Source organism: Castor canadensis, chromosome 12, assembly GCF_047511655.1.
Source record: "Castor canadensis chromosome 12, mCasCan1.hap1v2, whole genome shotgun sequence".
NCBI classification, from domain to species: Eukaryota; Metazoa; Chordata; class Mammalia; order Rodentia; family Castoridae; genus Castor; species Castor canadensis.
The window spans coordinates 75,624,101-75,638,899 of NC_133397.1; the positions used below are offsets into that span (position 1 = coordinate 75,624,101).

Consider the following 14,799-nt stretch of genomic DNA (forward strand, 5'->3'; position numbering starts at 1 on the left):
ACCTGTAAAAGGATGCAGATGAGCCCAGAAAACAAACTTCCTTTCATTTACAGCTTTACCAAGACCCAACATCAAAGCTTCAAGGCCATAAACAAGAATGCCCAAGGATTATGGAATCATTAATTATACCTCAATTAAATTGGCTGGAATATTTGTAGTTAGAAAATAAAAAGAGACCAATATGAAATTATATGTCAACACTGGAAAAGACTTAAGATATACTATGGAGTGGTAAGAATAAAAAAGAGAAAAGACTCTGGAGGAAAAGAAAAAGAAAAAATAATAACTGTTACTATCCCCCGGAAAAAGACACATTGCATGCAACCTTCTATGTTGTAGCCAAAAACCCAAAGCTACCTTGGAAAAATGAAACAGCCTTGATGTTAGGGTGGTGGAGTCATGAATATCTTTTTCTTTTTCCTTTTTTAAAAAAATTTCCTTCAATATTGTTATAATTTTTTTTTTTTACAACAAAGAAAAGTGAAGAGTCATTGGTATAAATTATCAAGGTCTCAGAGGTCTCCAGATGGCCTGTTTCTTTTCACCTGCCAAGTGCCTTTCGGCCCACATCAGGACATAGGCCTTCCCCAGGGCCTGGTGCCTTCAAAGCTCTTAGGGGTGATAGTGGTATGACTGTTTGTAGGTGGCCAGAAGGGAAGGAGGAATGGAGGTACCACAGCTCAGACTGAGGTTGTGTGTGTGGTAGGGGTGTAAGAAATTCCTCACCCTCTAACACAGCTTGTTGAGGTTTGGGGCTCAGGCTTACTCACTTACTACTCCTGGTCAGCTTCCCTTGCTGTTGGACTCCCGCCTTTGTCCTCCTGAGCCGCTGTCCCTTCTTCAGGCCTCCAGGGGCTGGACCTCCAGTGGCTGGAGCTCAGCGGCAGCCAACAGCACAGACTCTGTCTGCTGCCCTGAAGCACAAAGGAAGTGGGTCCCTTGAGGTTTTTCTAGGAATGTTTCCTGTGAGCAATCACGGGAGAAGCAGGAGTAAAGCAAACAAAACAGGGAAAGAGACGTACAGACACATCACCGGAAGGCTGTCTGTTGGCAGAGGGAGGTTCCTAGTGAAGAACCCAGTCAGCCCTGCATGGACTGAATCCTTTGGCAAGAGCGGGACACATGTTGATAGATTTGGGCTGGAAGCTGACATTCCATCCATATACTCACCGCACAAACATTTGCCGAGTGCCTGTTATGTGCCAGACAGCATGCTAAGTGCTTGTAAATTGTTTCAGGTGATCTTGCAGCACTCTTTAAGGTAGGGTCTCCTCTCTATATTTTAGAGAAATTTAGGGGATGAAATAACCAGCCTAATGTCACATATTTAAGAAGTAGTAAAGTCAAGATTTGAACCCAGTACCTAAAGCTCCAGAATCCATCAAAGTAAGGTATAGGCATCCACCTGAAGGACCACCTAGGCGAACTGACAAAAAAGATACTTTCAAACAAACGAACAAGACTTTTTGCTAATAGTCTTTTTCTAATATCTTGCAAACGAAATGCAAGATATTAGAAAAAGACTATTAGCAAAAAGCCACAGCAGCATTGAAGGACACACAGCTGACTCTGTTTCAGACCTCAAGGACACCTCTTAGACCGTTAAAATTTGATTCTGTCTTTCAAGAATAAGATCAGGATTTTAGTTTGGGCTATATATGTTTTCTATTGGTATGTAACAAATTACCACAAATTGAAATTAAAGCAACACAAATTTACTATGTTATAGTTTAAGTCTGGGTACAATGTAACTGGATTCTTTGCCTAGGATCTCCTTGAAGTCAAGGTGGTGACCAAGGCTATGGTTCTCATTTGGGCTCAGGTCTTTATGAAACTCACTGGTTTGTGGAAAAATTTATTTCCTTGCAGTTAATAGGATTGAACTATTTTTCTTGCTGACTGTTGGCCAGGAACTACCCTTAGCTCCAAGGAGCTACCCACAGTTCCTTGTCATGTGGTCCCATAAGAAGTTCACAGTGTGGATGTCTGTTTTCTTCTACAACAACATAGTTCAATGACTTTCTTTTTCTTCTACCAGTCAGACAAAACTCTCTGCTTTTAAAATCTTCACATAATTAGGTCATGCCCACCTAGATAGTCTCCTTATGTTAAGGTCAATTGATTTAAATGACTAATGACATCTGCAAAATTCCTTCACAGCAATATCTAGACTAGTGTTTGATCAAAGAAGTGGAAGAAAGTGTGTGTGCACCAACAGCCAGGAATTTGGGGAGCTATCTTAGAATTCTATCCCACCACAGCAGGATTTAGCAAATAGAGAAGATAAGGAAAAATAACCCAGGAAGAGGAAATAGAGTAAGCAAAGGATTATGGGAGATGTTAGAAAGTGAAGATAGAAAAACAAGTTGTTTCTAGCAACATGGCTGACTGGATTCTGGAGAAATGTGCCAAGTCAAAATCTCTAAGATATTGGGGAAACCATCAAAAGCATGCTTTATAGCAAGACTGAGCTGGTAGAATAAAAGGAAGCCTCTCTGAAGGAGAAACTGGGAGAAATTGTGAATCTAGCGACATTTTTTTTTCCATTTGCCCTGGAGCCATTCAATATACTAGGCTGCGGATAGGAGACAGAACACAGACTGAGCAGAACGTGAGATTGGATTTGAGAAATTTATGCACACTCAAAGCGTTCAATGAGTGGAAATTTCAGTGGGATAGTGGGGCCTTGCTCCCTGAGGGAAACAAGGGGAGATTTGCCATATATACTTGCATTAAAATATCTGATTTTAGTTCAGACTGAAACCAAGACAAAGATAAATTTCCCATTGAGACCATTGAGGAAGATGAGGGGGAACAGTGGTGGTGATAGCGGATGAGAGGGTAATATGGGGATCGAATGTGATTGAAGTGCATTATATACGTGCATGAAAATTTTGTAATGGCCAGGCCCAGTGGCTCAAGACTGTAATCCTAACTACTCAGGAGGTAGAGATCAGGAGGATCACAGTTTGAGACCAGTCCAGGCAAAAAGTTAACAAGGCTTCCATCTCAATCAATAAGCCAGGTGTGCTGGTGAGCACCTGTCATTCCAGCTATGGGGAAAATGTAAATAGGAGGATCAAGGTCCAGGCTGGCCTTGGTGTAAATGTGAGATTCTATTCAAATAAAAAAGAGCTGAGAATGGGTCGACGATAGAGCACCTGCATAACAAGCACAGGGTTCTGAGTTCAAACCCTCTTACCAGAAAAAAAAAGAAAAATGTCTTAATGCAACTCATTATTATATATAATCTGTGTATGCTTTAAAAAAAGTTTCCCTCTGAGAATTCCTAATGCAAACAAAGCCCATACTCCTAACAGGTTTGCAGCTGAAATTTATATCACCTTTGAAACCAAAACCTTTCAGAGCCAAATGTTATTTTAAATTGGCCCTAGGTTTGTAATTCCCTTAGGTACTTGCAAAAAAGCAAATGACCTCTTAGTGGCATTCTCTGTAGACTTGAGCCCAAGACAATCCCCCCAAAATTTCAAGGAATTTGAGTTTGTAATTTAAAATATCACAATACAGGATGGGGGTGTGGCTCAGAAGTAGACTGCTTAGCATCAGAGAGGTCCTGGGTTCAGTCTGAAGCAGTGCGTGCATGTGCGCGCACGCGCGCGCGTGCGCGCGCACACACACACACACACACACACACACCCCCACAACACACAAAAATCATACTGCACATAAAGAAATAAGCTACTATACATGAGAATTAGCAAAAATAATAAAATGAAGACTCAGAGAATGAAATAAGGAGTTTCAAAATATAAAATGAGGTTTAAGACAGTTCTAGAAATTAAAAAAGTGTAGAAAGTATATCTAAAAAATAAGAAAAACACCAGACTTCTAACAATAACAATAGAAGTGTTAAACCACATATCAATCAAGGTAGGCATAAAGTGAGTGGCTGTTAGCCCAACTGTTCAGGAAATGTAAATAGGAAGATCAAGGGCTAGGTAGGCCCAGGCATAAATGTAAGACCCTGTCCAAATCAAAAAGGGCTGAAGACATGGCTCAAGTGGTAGAGACCTATGTAGCAATCACAAATTCTTGAGTTCAAATCCTACTACGACCACAGAGAGAAAGAGAAAGATACAATTAGTGAATTGAAAGATGGATATAGAGAAATTACTCAAAATGCAGCACTTACAGAGAAAAGTTTTAGAAAATATAAATGAGATTAAAAGATGTAGAGTATAGAATAAATAAAAAAGCTACACATACCTAATCAGATTTCCGGAGAGAAAAAATAGAGAAAATGAAGCTGAGCACTGGTGGTTCATGCCTATAATCCTAGCTACTCAGGAGGCAGAGATCAGGAGGTTCAAAGCCAGCCTGGACAAATAGTTTGAGAGATCTAATTTCGAAAAACTCATGACAAAAGGCTGATGGAGTGGCTCAAAGTGTACACCCTGAGTTCAAGCCCTAGCACTGTAAAAAAAAAGAAAGAAAAAATGATATAGAGGTGATAAGTGAAGAAATAATGATTGAAATTTTCCCCAGAATTGATGAAAAACACAGTCTTCAGATTCAAGAACCCCCAAAATTGACAAAATTCTATATACTCTCTAGAACTCTAGAGATCTTTAAAAAAGATCCTAAAAGCAGTCAAAGTGCTGATGGACTGGCTCAAGTGGTAGAGCGCCTGCCTAGCAAGTGTGAGGCCCTGAGTTCAAGCCCCAATACCACCAAAAAAAAAAAAAAAAAAAAAGCCAAAGAGAAAGAAATTATCACAAAGAATAATGACTATGATGAAAGTTATCAGAAGACAGGGAATTAATATCTGCAACTTTCTGGGATACAACTGTCAACCTAGAGCTGTATAAATAAGGGAATCACCTTTCAAGATCAAGGGTAAGATAAAGGGGTGTGAGACAGTGAGAAGTGGGGATGATACACCAGGACCATGGCAGCTAGAGCGTTCTGTAAAGGGACAGCCACTGCTCAGCTTCTGCAATTGTTGCCATGTGTGAGCTTAGCACACTATGTTGCTAGATCTTCAGATTTTTCAACAAAGGCCAGAAATCTGGATTTTTGGGTGAACGCTCTCTTTAAGTATTAAAAGAAAATTTTTTAAAAAAATTCTAATTGCAAGACAAATGAAACTGAGATGGAACAAAATTTCCTTATGGAGGACCTCTGGACTGGTAAAGGTAATGATGCAGATATAGTTCAAGTTCAACTGCAAAGGACTTTGCCTCTTCAAACTCTTGCTGGTTTGGTCAGGTTTGTTTTTTTGTTTTCAACTCAGGGATACTCTCACGTTCCTAACTGGGCTGTTAGGTCCTTACATGAGGAATTAAATTTCTGATCATTCCACAGGACAGAGCGTATTGCCTGGCTTCAGTGGGTAGTGCAAACAAATTCATAGAAAACTTAGCTGTCTTCATCCTCCACCCTCCATTTCATTCTGAAAGAATTGAAGATACTGTCTCCTCCCCTTCAGAAGAGCTGAACCAGGGAGCAGTGTGGGTTTCCCTTGACTGAGGTGTAGTGGGATGAAGAATTTTTTTTTGTTTTATTATTCATCTGTGCATACAATGCTTGGGTCATTTCTCCCCCCTTTCCCCACCCCCTGGGATGAAGAATATTGAAGAGGCCGGGCCTCCTACAGAGACAAAGTCCTATACTTGGTTCCCCTGAAATTCCCATACTGGAAATGTCCATGGATGCTCAGGTTTCTGACTATTGGAGGCACAACTGTGCAGGAAACTGGAGGTCCTGTGGTCATTACCATGGCTGTGCTACACATGGTAAGGACATCTCTGAGAGCCCTAGAGTAGCAGATGTCCAGTGCCATGTGTAAAGGTAAGTGGTAACAAGGACACCAACCATCATCAACCAAGGAGCAAGCCCACTGACCTATTTTCCTGGCACGATACAGGGCTAGAGTCTAACATCAGTCATCAGACCAAGCAGATGGAACCCGATTTAGAAAGGTGGGTTTAGAGACGAGAGCACTGTTGATGCCATCACATCATATATGTGAAGGTTTTTTGTGTGGCAAGAGCTCCACCAAGAATTGAGATGAAGAAGGGTGGCAGAAGAGAGCCGGAAACAGGATACAACCAAGTCTTTAATCTTCAGGGACACGTGAACTGCTTGTCCCAGAGGGGAACTTCATTTTTGTGCCATTTACCACAGCTTTTCATTTTTCTGTATGCTTACTAAGCTTTTTAAAATAGAAATATAAGAGACCTATCACAAAGTTGAAAAATTATAAATGTGTAGCTTAATGAATTATGTTCATGAACAGACTAGCCACCCGGATCACAGAACAAGGCCTGCCTTCCCAAAGCTTTCCTGTGGCTGCTTCCGGTCACCACCCTTCCCTCCTGCCTTGACAGCAGCTTTTCTGACTTCTATCCCATAGGTTAGTTTAGCCTGTTGTTGAACTTTATATGAAAAAAAGCCCTTCAGTTGAGACTCTCTGTTTCGGTTTCTTTCACAAGAAAGAATTGACTTTATGAGTTTCACCTAGGTTGCTGTGTGTGGCTTATGTTTGGTTTTGCTTGTTTGTTTTTCAGTGCTGGGGATCAAACTCAGGACCCCACATGTGACAGGCAAGCAATGTACCACTGGGCTACATCTCCAGTCCTGTTTGTTCATATGCACACTATGGATATATCAAAATCTTTTTATTCTCTTGATGGATATTTGAGTTGCTTCCAGTTGGATTTGACTACAAATAGTGCTGCTGTGAGTTTTCTCACTCCAGTCCTTGGTGCCCTTCTGTTTTTTTAGCCTTCAGAGGGAGAGAAATATAAAAAGAGCAGTGGAATGACTAAGAGTCTTATGGTCATCTCACCTGATTACTCATGATCACAACATTTTACTGAAGTCAGGTGATCTAAACACACATTATAGTGCTTGCTGGCATTTTCTCTGTACTTCAGTTTCACAATGCTGTCTTTGTGATTTTTGCCATATCCTCATACTACTCACTCTTCCTAGTGCTTACTTAGTATTTTTTTAGTGTTTAACATTTTATCATTGAAATATCTGCTTTAACCCTATCCTAAGCAATTACATTTGTGAACTCATTTTTTTCATATGCTAGCTATATTCTTTTTGTTACACATGAAAATAAACATATAATTAACTATTCAAATAAATTTGTCATCCTGCCATCTGTGTGAGATAGACCCTCTTGGCTGCTTCTGGTGTATTGTGTGCCCTGCTGTGTCTGGGAAGCTGATATCTATGAACTGCCTCCGCCAGCTGCCGTGTCCTCTGGCTTTTGCATGTGTTCAGTTGAGAGGCACTGCAGGGTAGATACAGATTGGGGTGTTTATTACTGTGGCCTCCAACCTTCCCTGCCTGATTGGTAGTGACTGCATTCTCTAACAAAGGCCACATGTCTGGTCAGGCACCCCTTCTCTCACGGCCAATAGTTTCATCATTTTGCCCCTTCAAGTCCAAGTGTGATAATAGCTTCCAACGGTTGCAAAGCCCTAGCAAATCCCCCACCACTTGTTGGCTCCCTTCATGGTGCCCATCCTTTTGTAAACAGTCCCTTCATTAAACCCTCCTCAGTTCCCCCCCTTTCATAGGGCCACCTGTTTCCTGCTAAGAGGAATGCAATATCAAATGCCACCAAGGGTCGGCACACATTCCTTGCACCTGTACAGATGTTAGCGAAGATTCTAGGAGTGAATTCATCCAAGATCTCCCAGCCTGTGAGGGCTAGAGCTAGGAATGGCCTCCCTGAGCAAATGTATTTCACCATAGACGATGCTTCTCCCAGGGGAAGCTGCCTGGTTCTGGTAACCAAGTCCAAGTGTTCAGTGTGACAAAGTCCTCTTACTAATCTCTCTCTTACACTCCTTTCCTGTCCTAGTTTCGGCTGAGCCCTGAATGTGACTGTGATAATGGCTCTCTCTCCTCCCCTATGTCACAAATCAGTACCAAGAGCGTTGCCTTTTCTCTGATTCATCTGCCGTTAACCTCTCTCCTTTGATCAGAAGTCTTTCCTGGCAACAGTCCAAAGCCCAACCCAACATCTCTTCCTCTATAAACCCACTGCTTATCTTTCCCCTCTATCCACAAATAGTCATTGCCTCTCTGTTCTCAGGTGACTCTAACAGCACTGGCTGGGACAGTAACTAGTTGTCTTTGTCTTGTTAACTACACTGTGAGGGCTTCTCTGATCACACCGAATTCCATTCTGTATCATTAGCACTCACCACGAGCCTGACTCCAGGAGGCCCTTCATGGTGTGACATTGTATGAGCTACATCCACGAACCCAGTTAGAATATCAGAGTTCAAACCCCAGTACTGCCAAAAACAAAACAAAGACAAACAAACAAAAAACAAATAAAAGAACACCAGAGCATGAAAGATGTTCTAAAGTGTCACAGATGAATGCTCATCCCAATATTTTTAAACAATAGTTATTTTTCTAATTACAGTGTAATCTGGAGACATGGTCTGAGAAGAGGGTGGGGCACAGAATGGGTCTTTTCCCTGTCTTTCTTTGGTCTGCTGGAGGATTAGTCACCAAATCTCACTGTGGGTCACACCTCCAGCTGAGGTTCATCTAAGAATCTTAGAGCATCTAAAAGTAGCCTTGGATCTATTAATCTCCAATAATGGAGTGCCACCTGTTAAGTGGGTGTGCCCTGTGTGTGTGGGAGCAAGTGAAAACTCAAAGTTCTTGAACTCCCAAATGGGCTTAGCTCCAAGGAGCACTTTGGTCTTGCTGCTAAAGATAAATGAGTCTCATTGGTCATTGTGTCCAAGGTTGGGGCCAAAGTTCCCACAAGTTATAAATTGTCCCTTCCCCTGGCCTCTTCCTTTGTGCATGGACTTCCCGAAGGGACCTTTGGCCTCAAGAGGCAGCTTACCTGGAATTTAGATGTTTAAATCCAGAAGGGAGGCCATTTTTAGTGTGTTGTAGACACAGATCCCATAAGCATCTGTCCAGAGCCTAAGCCCAGGAGTCAAGGTCCTCCATGGAAAGTTCCTAGCTCCTAGCTCCTAGCTCCTCTACCCAAGTCAACTGCCTGGGTTTACCCACTGATTGTAACTTGTTCACAGGAAATCAACTCTGCACTCTGAGCACCTTGGTGAGCTCAACTATGAAGAAGGACAGTCACATGCCAGATAGATGGAACTGCACAGTCAGGACCAAGCCCTCGCACAGCAATCTTGCCTCTGACAGAAAGCTCAAGTTTCGAGCTGTGGGGTGAGCTATCCAAGACAGGTCCTTCAGAGGAACCAAGAACTGAGATGAAGTGTTGAATTTAGGGTAAAGGGTAGCCTCAGGTTGCTACCCAGTATTCTCTTTCCTGTTTAATACATCTCACTCAGAGCTGAAGGAAGAAGAGGGGACAATGGGTGAGATGTGAAGGAAGCCTGACTGTCTGTCCTGGCAGGTGGTGATGGGCCTCAAATAGCTCCCCAGCTCTGGTCCTTTCAGGCTTCTGGAAAAGCCTTCTATGCCACACATAATTCTAGGACAGTGACCCACACGCCACTGTCTCAGCAGCCACCCCATCATCCACACCTGGGAAAGAGCACCATACTGAGAGTCAGGACCCCTGGGGTCAGGTTCCAACTCTGCCAACTACCTGCGTAATCTTCTGCAAGTCAGTGAACCTGTCTGGATTCAATCCCTCAGCTGTAAAAGGGATATAACACTCCTACAAGGCTCTCAGGGTTGCTAATGAGTGCAAAAGTCTTCAATTTACTCTAAAGTGTGATTAACATTTATTATTCTTTATCCTGAAGCCTCCACCTTCCTTTGGGCCCTGTGAAATGAACTAAGTAAGACATCAGTGGCTAGTAATGAACTTTTTTTGCTTCCTTTTCTGGATTGTTATTTACACTTGAAACCAAGACTTTATTCAGAGGTAAGAGGAGGGGATGAATACCAAGTTCGCAGGGGAGAATCACTTTTAAGCAGGCTATACTCTTTCCTTTGCTGGTGATGCTGTCTCTGTTCCTAACAGAAAGGGGACTGGTTACCAGTCCGGGACATCCTTGTGCAGAAGGCCGAGGGAAAAGAGTATCCAAGGACAAAGCATTGGCCAGGAAATCCAACCTGGTAAGTGTACTTCATTTTTTTCTGCTCCAGGCTGAGGCTGGTTAAGGGACAGCAACCTGCTAGCAAGGTTAGTGACATTTGAAGTCCCCTGCCATGTTGAAAGTACTTGTTTCTGTCCACACAGGTCACAGGTTCTTTCTCTCTTGATGCTTTCTTTCTTGCAATGGAATCCTGACTCCGGCATTCCATCAGCGTTCTTGTCTCCTATCCAAAGGACTTAATGCCTGTTTTCTCATCTCCCATTGCTTCCTTATCCTATAAAGACAGACACTGAATAAACAGTTCATTGTAAAGAGTTTCCCAATTAACTTGGTGCAGCCCAGGATCACCTCTCACAGCGTCTGGCTTATAAATGAATTTGTCCTTAAATATAACTCAATTCCACACATCCCTCACCAGGCTCCCCATAATCTCCTGAGTTAACTTCCATCAGCTGAGCCCAGCCTTTGAGGCCTTCCTCTGGTCCCCAGGGCCACAGCCAGTGTGGACCCAGGGCCAGATTCACTGATTCTGCTGGCAGACGTAGCCTCGGGTCAGGTCTGTGGGACTTGGAAAGGGGTATGGGACCTGGGTATTAGCACATCATGCCCACCCACGTGGTGCCTTCATCAGGTACCTGATGGTCCCACAGAGATGGTCTTCATCTCTGTGCTTGCTTTTCCCCTACCTGCTCTCTGGTGCAATACCCTAGTCACTGTTTAGTTTATAAGCACCACTCTATCCGGTCTTTGCCCATTTCTCATACTGTTTCTTAGACTCCAAATTCTTTACTTTCCCTCTTCAAAGACCAAGGCCCTCTTGGATGGCACCTCCTCATCAGTGAGGTGCACATGGAGTCTGACCATATCATCGGGGATCCTGGTGGGAGGTTAAAGAAGAGACCCGTGCACAGCGTCTTTAGGTTTGTTCTCTTGGGTGCCCAGTCTCCCCTGAGCAGAGTTCTCTGGGCTCCTGCCTAGAAGATAGGGATCAGGTTGCCTGCACATTCCGGCTCCAGCAGTGAGAAGGGCCATGAGTCCCTGAGTTAGAAAGTAATACCTGCCATCTATCCCACTCTACAGCCCACATTTCACTGTCTCCCTGTCTGCATCCCCACACTGTCAGCCTCCCTATATAGCAAAAGCTCAGACTTCTGCTGTGTCGAGAGAAGGCAGGTGTCCAGGAGAATGGAGTTGGAGAGACTTCATGAGACCAGAGCATAAGACTAGCAGTCCTCATGACTTACCACATGCAAATGGTGCTGCCGTATGTCCACAGCCATCTGAGCATATGACTGGAACTAGGCCCCTAGGCCTTTCCATTTTAACTACTCACTGAGACAGGCTCCCAAGTTCCTAGGGCTCCCTCTTCTAAATTTGAGGAGCCTGTGGTTTGGGATTTGGCTTTCTGGAATTTGCTAAGTCAGGTATTCTTCACTTATTTGCTTTCCTGGTTCCAAAATGCTATTTGTCTCCTCATAGCATCCTTTCTCATGAAGCATCACTGTAAGTTGTTCATGGGATAACAGAGGTTTGCATACAGAGACAAGACTGGGCCACATGAAGGCCCCTCCCCAGCCTTGAGAATACTAGGGTCCAGAAAGGGCCACCACTAGCCTTTGAGAAAATTAGAAAAAGCCTTCTCTTGGGATTCATGTAATAAATACACAAAGCTCTAAAGTCTATAAGAAGAATATGTCCTTCTTGGTGTGTGCACAAGGCCAGTTGTACATGGTGGTCTTGGGTCCAAAGCCACTGATGGCCAGGTGGTCTTTTTTTTTTTTTTTTGGCCTTTTTTGAGATCACAGCCAAATCTGGCCTTTATTTTGTCTATCCTTTGAGCTCACAGCCAAATCTGGCCTTTATTTTGTATATCCTCTTGGTTTAGACAGGCCTGGTTGAGAAAAAGTCATAACTTGTTCTTGGAAGCAAGAACAAGAGTGTTTTCTCCAATATATGTTTGTTTGTTGTTTAATTAATAGAATTTGGGTTTTGGTGGAAAGTTTTAGGCTTACAAAAATTTAAGCAGAAAATAGAGTCCCCTGATCCCCTCTCACCTCCACCAAATTTTCCCTATTATTGTCATATGTTACTGGGATACATTAGTTACAACTGATAAGCCAATATTGATACCTTATTATTAATTCGAGTCCATGGTTTGCATTAGGGCTCACTCTTGGTGTTATACATTCTATGGGTTATCACAAACATTTAATCCATCATTACAGGATCATACAGAACAGTTTTACTGCCCCAAAAACCTGGTGTGTTTATTACAGGAGTTCCAAGAAGTGCCTTGCCCTTTGTTCCACCTACTTATTCTCCCCATCAGCTCTCTTCTCAGTCCTCCCACTCCTTTCCCTACCACATTCACTTTTTAATCCTGAATGCTCTACCCTCCTCCAGGGGTACCTAGGAGAGAGAGAAGCAGGGAGGGCTGGAGGGCTGGAAGGCTGAGAGCTTCCTTTGGCAGCCAGCTGTCCTCAGCCTCTTGCTCTTCTGTTCCCCCAGTTTCCCTCCAGGAAGGAACTCAAAGCCATCAAAAGTCATCAAAGCCAAGCTCACTGCCTTCTTCCTCTTGCTCCTCCCCAGGCTGCTGTATCAGGTCACGAAGAAGTGGTAAGAAGTCAGCACTCACTTAAGAAGAGCATCCAAGCCAGGCATGATGGCATATACCCTCAGTCCCAGCTACTTGGGAGGTGGAGGTAGGAGGATCCAAGGCTGGTCCCAGGAAAAAGTGTGAGACTTTATTTGAAAGATAAACTAAAGCAAAAAGGGCTGGTATCTACCTAGCAAGGATGAGGTCCTGAGCTACCAAAAAAAAAAACCTCACAAAAGCAGAGGGAAAGAACATTCACAAAAAGCAAAAGTCCTTTTAGCTGTGGGAACCTTAGAACGTGTTTATAAATACCCACTTTACTATTTACTGGAATGTTGGTAGGCAGCATCTGTTTCATTATGCTGGCAAAGGACGTCTGTCAAAACTAAGGGTTGGGAATACTCTTTCACCTTGTACAATTCTGAGAAGAAGTTTCCAATAACAGAATCCCGCCCCCTTCCTTCCAAAAAACAACTCTAGATATCCTATGTGGATACAACCACGTGGGCCAGGCGATTGGCAAAATACCTAAGAACATTGAGGGCCTTGGAGACTATTCAGCTGGATGCTTTGAATTACACTGTGTCAGATGTCAGTGTGAAAGACAGATTGATTTTTCGGTCACAACACAAGTTCCTCCTGCATTTGGGGGTGAATAATAGGAGGGCTCTACTGTCTATTGTCAATCAGAAGGACATTGGCCATGGAGCTGGAAGGGGCTCCTCTGTAATGGCAGGATCGACCCTTTTGATAGATTAGTAAGAGGACTGGAGAGGTCCCGAGCAGGGCTGGCTTCATGGGCTTGTGACTGATACAGTTGCATGGGCCCGATGAGCTAGCAAGTTCTTGTGCTCCAAAGAATCCTGCACTTGGTTGAGTGCTCTGCTTTCACTATCTTGAAATTTTACATGTTTTTGAACAAGGAGTTATGCATTTTACTTTGCACTAGAATCAACAAATTACTATATGTAGCCATCCTAACCTCAGGGGTGACAAAAGTCAGAATGGTAAGAGGGCATTCTGAGAGTGGGAACAGCAAGAATTCACCAACCAGAGTGAAGTGTTTCAATCTTTTAACAATATGTGTGAGAACTAGTACATACCAACTGGATATCAGTCTTGTATGTGGGTAGGTTGACCTGATAGTCCCCAAAGGGGCCCATATTCATTAAGACAGTTGTTTGGAGTAGATGTGATTCCTTAGCTTGGAGACCACAGTTCAGAGGTCCTAGCCAGGCAGGTGGGATGCTCAGAAGCTCCCATCTTTGTCCCCCTTGCTAAGTCTCAATTTTGAGGAAGAGAGACAAAGAAACATGTCTTCATGAGTGATGGGAGTTAAGCATGGCACCTGCTACACGGCATTAGGATGGTAGCTAAAATTAGATGAGTCTTACACTTTCTAGTGAGCAAGCCTTCATTTGCAAACATCGTGATTGTTTTTATTGCTCTGTAGTAAAATTTTATTCCCTTAAAAAAGCCCTTAGGCTAAGGTTAGTGGTGTTCTCACTCTCTGCTTCTCTTCCACTCTGTGCCAAGGCTGTCATGCATGATTGGTTAGCCACATCACTCCTTCCAGTGAGTCCTAGATGTGGTCTCAGAAACCTCCTCGCAGTACTCCAGTAGCCACTGAGGACACAGCAGATTAGAACTAAGGAAACCCCCAGACTCACAGTGCTAGCTTTCTCTCAGGTCCAGCTGAAATATTTCAGCCTTATAACAGCCAGGCTATGGGACGTTGTTGTATAAAAAAAGCATTTGTCAGGTCCCTGTCCTGAATTCCTGAGACAGAGTTTCTAAACCGTCCTGAGTGGTAGGAGTGTCTTTGTTATTCGTGGTGGGCCCGTCTACATTTGCAGGATGAGGCTGGCATGCTGGAAAGATGAATCATGTAATTAGAAGGATGTTGAACCTTAGGGCGGGGAGCCAGACATGGCATTCAGTCTAGCAGTCAATCATTCCTGGGTCATGCAGCCCCAATGAAAACTCTGGATACTGCCCCCCCCGCCCCGCCACCCACCACACACCTAGATTCTGGAGGCACCATCTTCCCAACCTCTGCCTCCTGAGAAGCGGGGGCTGTGTTTTTAAACTACTCCCACCCTGGGTAGTTAGTGTCAGAACTGTATTGCAGCATGGCAGATGTAAAGGCAAGAGGAAGCCATCCTCCCT

General features: G+C 43.5%; 1 protein-coding gene and 1 long non-coding RNA gene across 2 annotated transcripts in view; one reads left to right on the forward strand and one right to left on the reverse strand.

The window, feature by feature from the left end:
- St3gal5 (ST3 beta-galactoside alpha-2,3-sialyltransferase 5) overlaps positions 1-910 on the reverse strand; it is a 47,457-nt gene extending 46,547 nt beyond the window's left edge. Inside the window, exon 1 of the mRNA XM_074050129.1 lies at positions 771-910. The gene's annotated coding sequence lies outside the window, so the exon portion shown is untranslated. The remainder of the gene's footprint in view (positions 1-770) is intronic.
- A 142-nt stretch (positions 911-1,052) lies between these two features.
- Positions 1,053-14,731, forward strand: LOC141414852 (uncharacterized). Its single transcript, XR_012439780.1, has 4 exons — positions 1,053-6,702; positions 9,045-9,859; positions 9,959-10,053; positions 12,624-14,731. It is a non-coding gene; the product is annotated as an uncharacterized lncRNA (long non-coding RNA).
- Positions 14,732-14,799: the final 68 nt, after the last annotated feature.